This window comes from Camelus ferus, chromosome 23 (genome assembly GCF_009834535.1).
Source record: "Camelus ferus isolate YT-003-E chromosome 23, BCGSAC_Cfer_1.0, whole genome shotgun sequence".
Classification (NCBI taxonomy): Eukaryota; Metazoa; Chordata; class Mammalia; order Artiodactyla; family Camelidae; genus Camelus; species Camelus ferus.
Window position 1 is genome coordinate 18329601 of NC_045718.1, and position 9861 is coordinate 18339461.

Sequence of the window (9861 nt, forward strand, 5' to 3'; positions counted from 1 at the left end):
CGTTAGACGTCAGCTTTCTTTACTCCACTGTCTTTTTATTGGCTCTCTTTTTGTTTCAAGATGTTTCAAGATGACTATATCTCAAGAGTTAAGATACAGTCAATGCAAAGTATTTCCTGATCTCTAGAAATAATGATGGCAAAGACATTTGTTTATAGTTCCTACCACGTGTCAGGCAATGTGCTAAGTGCTTACATATATTAACTCATAACAGAGGTACTGCTATTCTTTTCATTTAATAGATGAGAAAACTGAATCACGGAGAAGTTAAGTAACCTGCCCAGGTCGTCTCAGTTAGTTAAAGCGATGTCAGGACTTGAACACAGGCAGTCTGGCTCTGGATCTGAGATCTTCATCACTACACCTTATTGCACTGAGGTTGTTGAAATAAGCAAGCGGAGAAGCACATGGACCTCCTGGGCCGTCAGGCTCCTGTCTAGAGCAAGGGTTAACTGCAAGGGTTCTGGTAACAGAACTAAGTTTGAGACCACTCTCAGACCCTAGGATTTGTCTCATTTTCCTTTCTGGAAAAAATTACAAGGATGAAATAGGAAAATAGGACAGTGCACATAATCTGTCTGGCAAAAGTGACACCTGATAAAGCTTTTCTTTTCCTTTTTTTACTAGTATCAAAACCATCTCTCCAGTGGTTTCAAATTTATAGTCATGGTGTCCTGGTATGCCACAATCACTTCTGAGGTATATAATTCCTCTAAAATAATAATAATAATGCCAACACTTGTAAATAACAAATCCTTTTTGTCTATAAAAGAAATTACAATAAAGGTTACCTCTGCATTAATGCCACCCATGCTTGCATTTTTACATGATTTCCTAAGGAGAGAGAAAGGGGTAACGTGCATTGCGAGGAGGGAACTGGGCACAACCTAGGTGTGTGCAGGGAAGTGTCAGATGTCCAGTGTAAAGCAGTGGAAAAACAATTTGAGGGGCTCACCATGCATCTGGTCCCCCACCTTCGTGGGAAAGAATCTACCTGTGAGCCATGGTCATGTGGGAGAGGCAAAGGTTAATCTAGATGCAATATGCTAAGCATTGTTTATAGACGGAGTAAAAAATGTCTTGTTCTTATTTGTACAGTATTTCCAAAATATATGTGTGTGTGTATATATATACGTACCTATCTATATGTATACATATGCTGTTGGGATTCATAAAGAAAAATCATTTAAAGACATAGTTGGTAAGCATATATATGACTGAAACAGGCTGTACATCAGAAATTGACACATTATAAACTAACTATACTTCAATGAAAAAAAAGACATAACTGAATTCATAGTAACTGCTTGTCACTCTGTATCTTTCAGTCGGCAAATACTCAAAATACTGTCACGTGAACATTACATTTTTTAGATATGAAAAAAAGCACAATATACTCAAAAGCACTGAGAAGCCCCGACTCACTGATAAAAGTGTTGGCACAATGTGTTGCATGTTCGGCTGCTCAACGACCATTTCTGTCCTTCCCCTCACAGTGGTGGGACATGTGATTGGCTCTTGTCCGGAAAGGACAGGAGCCAAGACCACAAGTCAGGAGGGAGAAGACTCAGAACTCCGGATTGATCTAGCCTAGGGTAAACTCCAAAACCACAGGGACGCGGAGCTGGAGAGTGGCTTCCAGGCAGTAATTTCTGGATTTGGAGATACATCTGCATTGTTTTCATAGAGATTTAATTCAAGTTTGTGTTGGGGCTATAAAGCTGGGTCTATCTCTAGGGAAAGTGCTAATCTAAGGGGCAGAGCTTCTGGCCAGCTGGGCTAGGGGCGGAGCTTCTGAGGGGGGTGTTGGAAACAGCATAAAGAACCAGTGACCAGACAGAAGGGCCCTTGGATGGTGTTTGCATGTAGTGGGGGCAGCCAGGAGGCTGCAGCCCAGTGCCCAGTGTTGGCTATTCTAGAAGCAAAGTCTACCCTAGATGCAGCTGACATCGATTATTTAAGGAGTGGGCTCCTACAGAATTCCAGAGTGGGCTATTTCGGAAGCTAGTGGTGCTGGGTCTGCAGGAAGCAAGAGGTTATTCCTCACATCTGGGCAGATCAAAGGCAGTCAGAAAAAAAATGCATGATTTCCCCTCTCCCAGCATCCTATGTGGGTGGTCATCCATTCTCTGCGTATACATCTTTAGTCTTTAGCGATGGCAGGCTTTTCAGGGGTGAAGTGGGGTCACATTCCACCTAGGGGAAATATTGACCTGTTTTTTGTTGTTGTTGTTGAAGATGGAATCCCATTGGGGTATTGGGACATATCCCAGTTGGCTATTTGGAAAGAGGCAGGGTGTCGGATTGCAAGTTTGAGGAGTTCCAATCTTAGGACTTAAATATTCTTGCAGAATATTTCAAGCACACATTGGAATATAAATAAAATTGTTATGTGGGGTGTGAGTGAGTGTGTGTGTGAGAGATAAAGACAAAGAAAGGCAGACAGATAGACACAGACTAGAAAGAAGAGAACTTCCTTCTTAAGTTTTGAAAAATACACCATCCCTGCAAGAGGCAGCGCCTAGAGGATAAAAGTGTCCTTTCAGCTCCGTTCTTCTGGAATCCTCTCGGTCTCTTTTGGTTGTGTTGATATTTATGATTGTTTTAGCTGCTAATTATTGTGTAAGTATGCCATGCCAGGCTGGGGACAAAGTGATTTATACACAACATAACGCCTACAGGTTACAACAAAGGTTGTATGATCCCCGTTTAAGGTGAGGAAAATGAGGCTCAGATTCATCAAGTGACTTTCTCAAGGTCACAGGTTCATATGAGGCTGAGCAAAAAGTCAAGCTGTGTTTTGATGGACTCGAAAGTCCTTGTGTGAGTGTTATACACACTTCCTTACTTCTGTGCTCTCCTGCCCCCAAGCCTTACTTTCACTTAACTGGAATCTTAGAAGGAAGAATTAGGATCTTAGAATGACTGTTCAAACCTTTCTCCCAAATTGTAATGGGATCACACATTTAACTTCCACCCTAACACAGATGTGCAAAAGAATAAAATAGGAAATTCTACTCTTGTCTGTAATTAACTTGGTCTTTCTCCTGATCTTCCATTAGTGGGAAAAATAAATTAGTGAAGTGTCCAAGCTACTATAACCCTAGTCAGATTTTAAAAGTTAAAAAGTTTAACAATGCCTTGAGGTCATGTTCAATGTCTCTCTAGGAAAAAAGCAAAGTGTGATATCTCATAGAACCTCATTCTTTCTTTGGTATTTGGGCATACGGGGAAGGGGTGTGTGGCTTAGCATTGGGTAGATGTATTAGTCAGGATAAAGAATGCTAGCTTCTGTAACAGACAACCCCCATAATCTCAGTAGCATAACATGAAGAAGGGTTATTTCTCTTTCATGTCATAGTGTGATGTGGGAAGGGTGGCTTTCTTCCAAGTGGTGACTTGAATAATCCAGGCTCCTTTCATCTATTTTTGTCTTCAAAATCTCTCTCTCTCTCTCTTTCTCTCTCTCTCTCTCCAATGAATGATCTTAGTGCTTTTCTGGAAAAAAAACACACAAAAGAATTGTGTCTAGTGGACATTAATACTGTGCACATTCCATTTACCAGAACCTGGCCACACGATTTCAGACTAACTGCAAGGGAGGCTAGTAAGTGTCATTTTTACTATGTGCTCAAGAGAGGGAACAAGACTGGTGGGATCTAGCCAGGGTCCGCTGCAGTAAGGAATTGCTCCCCGGCTCTCCTGCTGGTTCCTCCTGCCAGTGCCAGCTTTCAGCCTCCGTGTCTGCCTAGTCACTGGGTTAACATTCCTCATCTGCTTCTGATACTGAAGTGGATGGCTGGTGAAACCTGGGGGGGTCATCTGTCTTGACCCAGCCAGCACTTCCAGTGGAGCTCCCTGCTGACTTGGCCTCCTCTTGGCTCCCACTGGCATCTTACTTCTGAGCTTCATGCCCTGTCTCCAGTCGGCCTGCTGGTCAGAAGGTCCACTGCCAGGGCCTACTGTGGGGTCATCTTGCATTGCCATGGGGAGCCAGTGACTTTCACCCAAGAACTTTTGGTGGTTCAGTCTAAACATCAGGGTGGCTCTCTGTCTCACCACACTCCAGGAATTATCTCTACCAAGGTCCAGGTTGGTGGGAGGCTGCCTGTGACAAGATACTTCTGCGAGTACCCAAAAGTAACAGGGTGAATGGCTCCTCCCATGAGCGCCCCTATCAGCTGGTCTAATTTACTCCCTCCCTCTCCGAGCCTAAGTCCAGGGAACAGCTGTGAGGTGCGGGTCCTGTTCTCTGTGCTCCACCCCCTTCCTTCCCACCACATCCAGGATCCCACTAGGGATGGGCAGGGGGCTTTTCTACCTCCTCCCTCTGCCATAGCCTCTCCTTCACAGGACAGGCTTTCACACCTAGAAAAATGCCTGTGAATTCAGGTGTTGACTGAGAGCTGGCGTTGGTCTGCTGAAGGAGGAGATACAGAGATGTGGACACCCCTTATCAAGACAATAGCCTGGCTTGCCAGCTCTGATAGAGCTGCAACAATCTAAATTGTGCCTTTCAAAACGGAATATTACCTCCGTGTTTTTTCTCTACACTCATGCTATAATAGTTTCTAATCTTTCCCAGGCAGACAGATGCCTAGAGTGGAGGGTGAAGGAATGTGGACTCAGACAAAAGAGAAGCCTCATTTAATTTAAGATGCTTCAGTTTAATGAGGATCCTCCGAGGATTACGAGCCAGGATGCGTTCATTTAACAAACACTTATTGATTCTGTTCTGAGCACCGTTCTAGGTCACGGGGATACTACAGTCAGCAAAGCCAACCGCCCTTGAGAAGCCTGTGTTCTAGCGGAGGGTGGGGCACAGCAATTGACACTAAGTAAGTGACACATGTATAAGCTAAGTGGTGGGAAGTGCTGAGGGGGGAAGTGAAGCAGAAGAGGGATGTGCAACGCCGGGTCACACGCAAGAGAGCATGAACTGGGAGTGCTTGACTGAGCATGTGGTTTTTTGAGAAAAGACCTCAAGGAAGTGAGAGAGTGAGCCATGCAGATTTTTGGATAAAAAACGGTCCAGGTAGAGGGGACTACAAGTGTTAAGGTACCAAGTGGAAGTCTTCCTGGCTTCCTGGGAGAATTCAAGGAGGCCAGTGGCTGGAGCAGTTAAGTGGAGACAGCAGCAGGAAATGAACCCAGAGAGTGATGGAGGGTGTAGATGATGTTGGGCCTTTTGATCTTTGACTCTGAGTGAGATGGGGAGCTACAGAGGGTTCTGAGCAGAAAAGTGATTCGATATCACTTCAGTATTAACAGAACTGCTCTGGGCTAGCGTTATCCTCAGGGTTAGAGCTAGAGTGGCCGTACGTGTACCTCTGCTAGAATTCTCATCACGGCAGGGAATGTGGTCCTTCACGTGGTCGTTTATGGACGTTGGACAGGCTTAACTGTCATGAGAATCATCTCTCTTGTTCAGTTCCCCTAGGACAGAGGTTGGCAAACTCCAAGACATATCAGTGCCCACCTATTTTGATAAATGAAGATTCATTGAAAAACAGCCATGTTTATTTTGTCGATGTATTGTCCGTGAAGCTTTTGGGCTTCAATGACAGAGCAGGTTAAGTAGCTGCAACAGAAATTACATTGTCTGCAAATTCTGAGATATTTACTAACTGGATTTTTTTTTTCAGGAAAACAATACAAGTTTCACTTTAATTAAAACTGATTGGCTTTTTAAGAAAATGTTTGCAGACCCCTGTTACAGGAAAGAAACCTGGAAAGATAACTAGAAAAGGAAACCAAAAACATATGAGACATGGAGATAAAATAGATTGGAAACTAACAGATGTCAAAACATGATGTAAATTTACTTATACCAGAAGTGTGCTGTACAATGAAAAGAAAATAGGAATTCAGTTAAAATATAACTTCCTAGAGGTTTGGAGATTTGGGGATGTCAAGACCGAACTTAGCAAGACTGCTACGCCAGTAACAGCATTGGTGAAAGAGATTACCTGTGAACATCTGCATTCTCCACCACAGAACCCTGTAGATCCCAAGCTAGGCTGAACAATTCCAGCATGGGTTAGCCCGGATGCATCTGCTTCTGACCTGAGTTGCTAATTTCTCTGCCTTTACTCTAGGTGTCCTGCTTAAGTATGTGCCGACTTAGTCTAGGAGATCATCAACCCCTTTCCATTATCAGCCTCCGTATATGAATGTCAGATAATAGCTGGTAGTAGCCTGGTGCTCTTAGACGTGGGTTTAATTTTGCAAAAATAATGGAGGCTTTCTTCTCCTCTGAGACCTGGTACCACGCTTCATTCCCTTCTGCCCAGCGTTACCAGCGCGGCTTCTGACAGCCTTGGTGAGAGGGCACTGCCTGCTGGTGCAGGATTGCCAGGTACTGGCGGGGCAGCTCGAGCTCCCCTTTCACTCAAACCCTCTGCGAAGCAGCTGCCTGGCCTTCTAAGCGCCTGGCTTCACCAGTTTAACTGGTTCTACTCCATGCATGCACAGTCACTGAGACGTTTTCCAAATTACTTATAATTTATGCTCTAGTCACTACAAATGCGTTGTCTCAGGCCAACTCCAACTCCCTACCCAGAGGCCTTAAGCAGGCAGCATAGTCAGAGCTGGGGCCACAGGCACCACAGTCACTCCCAAGGAGGAAGCTATTGCCCAGAATCATGCTGTGGCTGCTAGTAAAGTCACGTCAGCAATGGTTTGGCTTAAATACCAGTTACTTAAGGTATCTTTTATAGTTTTGCATAGATGAGAACTTACCACGGTGCTATGCACACGGGTGCCATCAGCACTATTCCAAGAATGTGCACCATCACCACGATAGTTCATACATCTGTACCCTAGGGCTCTAAAATTCCATGGTGTGATGTGTTCTTAGTTCTGAAGCGTTCAGGGTGTGTCTCTTTTCATCCTCTGTCTGACCTGGCAGTTAGAAGAGGGAGACAGCGTGGGGGTTAAGAGGACAGGAAGTTCCCCGTTCTCTGGTTCCTCTACCACTTCAGGCCACCTCCAAGTCTTTGCAGCCTCCTCATTTCAGCCTCCTTCCAGGGAAACTCTGTTGCTTCAATTCCCAGGGTGCAGTGGGTCATCTGGAAAATGAGGTTTTATTCTATGGCGGTGCAGACGGTGCAGATACACACCCTCACAGACCAGCGCCAATAAAGGGGAAGAATTATTACCCTCCAGGTTTTTTTTTTTTTCCTCTTCTTCTCTGTCTTATCAAACAATTTTACCATTAAGTAGAATTTTTTCCTCAAAGATTTTTACTTTGTACCAACCACAGTGAATGAAACTAAAGGGAAAGAAAACTCTGCAGGCACCGGAGCATCGTTGGTTACTCACACAGCTCTGGCTTTTTCTGCTGAGTCAAGCTGGGTTTGTTTGTTCTCGGCCCCATCAATTCACGTACATAGGTACAGCCAGGGAGATGTGGGATCACACCGAAGGAAAGTTTTATACAAGACCAGAAAGATACGCTCTCTATCCAGTGAAACACGGAGATAAAAACCCTTTGTACTTAAAACCTCTTTCATCTTAGCCCAAAGTGCTGTCCTATATCTGCTGTATCCCCTTTATCTACCTCCCAGCCCATGAAGTCAGAAACAGTATGGATGATCCGCCTTCTGTGAAATATGAGGGAATTTAGGACAAAGTGGATTAAACGATTTGTTGTCAGTTACGTTGCTGACTTTGAATTAGGAACTTGGTTCTTTCCTCTCTCCTTTCTTCTTCTATCCTCCTTCCCTCCCTCTTCCCCTCCTCCCCTTCTTCTCTTCCTTCCATCCTCCCATCTTACCCCTTTTCCTCTTCCATCAGATAGTTGTAGGGAACCTAGATGTACTTTCCTCAGTGCTGGTGGTACAGAGATGAGGAACACAGAGCTCTTGCGTATGAGGCATTCTCAGTGAAACAGGAAACACAGGCATGTTAACACACCAGTAGAACGCAACACTGAGAGGTAAAAATAGATATTTATACAAGGCACTGGGGGACGTCCATGTGGGAGAGGCTAATTCCTCCCAGAGGATTTACAGAAAATTTTCTCTGAAAGTAATCCTTGAGTTAAGGATTAAAGGAAATATAAGAATTTTATAGATGAAAGAAACATGGGCAGAGGGGAATAGCTTGTGCAAAAACATAGCCTTGTATAAGGTCATCCTGTGGTCAGAGAACTGAAAAACTGCCAGCATTGTTGAAGCAGAGGGAGATCTCTTCTGACCAGCCAATGCCGACTTCCAACAGGAAACACAAGACCTGCAATCATGGCGCAGCCCACTCCTAAGACCACAAGGACTGAGTCCAGGAGACGTGTCGTAAACACTGCTGACACAGATTAATCCTCCCTGCCCACTGCCAGCCTTTGATGGCTGCTCCTCTTTCTTCAACAATGAAGAGAGCCGTGTCAGTCTAATGACTGTCATATTACCTCCCATTAACTTCATCATTGGACACTAACTGTTTCTAGTAATAATTCATTCACTGGTAATGACTCGATGTCTGATTCCTCGATAATTACTGTCACAAATGTGATCAGACGGGTGCTCTGGGTTGCCTTCTCCATCTGGGACTGGGGCACAAATCAACTGAGGGCTCTGAGCTTATAGCATTTTCCTGGATTTGACAGAGGAAAGTTATCTCATGAGTGACAGTGACAGAGATCTCCCCAGGGGATTCTGGAAACCCAAGATAGATTTTTCACGGCCTTTGGGCTTTTAGACAGCCTTGGTGGGGCTGGGTGGGTGTGTGCGTGCGCGTGCGCGTGCGCACATGTTCATGTGCTAGGCTCTTGCTCGGTGGAAACATCAGGCCCTTCTCTCACTTTAGGGATGACAATTGATATCTAGCCAGAAGCTTCTGGCAGATTAAATTTTATAAACCATGACATACGGAAGACTTGACTCCAAATTACTCAAACCCCGCTCTAATTATCCACATTTATATGTAAGCAGAGATACACTGCTTGCTTGGAAGACCAAGAAAGGGATTTTTGAAGTTGCGTGTGGTTAGGGGTACAGTTAGAAAGAAGACCAAAGTCTGCAGTGGAATTAATGGGGTAGGCTGATGTGAAATTCACAGTGCAGAGAGAAGGAACCAGAATGAAACTGGGGAACCAGCAAAGATGGGCAGGAGGGGTCCATGAGAAAAACTCTCAATGATCCTGAGACCTCAGGTCAGCCTGCTGGGCTTTCCCACCAACACTGCTGGGAAAGACCACTTCTGACTGAAGCACACTCTCCAAATCCTATAGATTAAGGATGTCAGTGCTGACCAGAAACAATGTGTATAACTTTCTTCTTCCAGGAAGAGCTGCCCCTTGCCTAGAATAGACTGTGCTTGAAATTTTCTGAATAAAGAGTTACCAAGTGTTTCTTCCTGCAGAACGTTTTTTGACCTCAGATTCACAGAATTGAGTTGAACAGTGTCTTTGATGCATACTGCAATGTTAATATCCGTCCCCTTAAGGAATCTCTGTTATTTGATTGTTAATCATTGCTGCTCTGTTCCTTCTCTTCACTGCCTCTGCCCCTCACTCTCAAGGCACCGACCCGTGTGTGTTTCATATATATTCTTGATGTGCTGGTTTCCTTTTGCTGCCTTAAAATAGCACAAACATATGGCTTTAAATAACACAAACATCTTATCTCAGTTTCTGTAGGTCAAAATCCAGCAGACTTGGCTGGGTTCTCTGCTAAGGGTTGAAATCAAGGAGTTGAAATGAAGGTTGAAGGTGTTGGCTGGCTTTGGCTCTTATCTGGGGGTGACAGAGTGGGTGGGTAAATCTGCTTCTTAGCTCATTCGGGTTGTTGATTGCATAGAGTTCTTTGCTGGCTGTTAGTGGGAGTCGTTCTCTGCATCTAGAAACCACCTGCATTCCTTGGT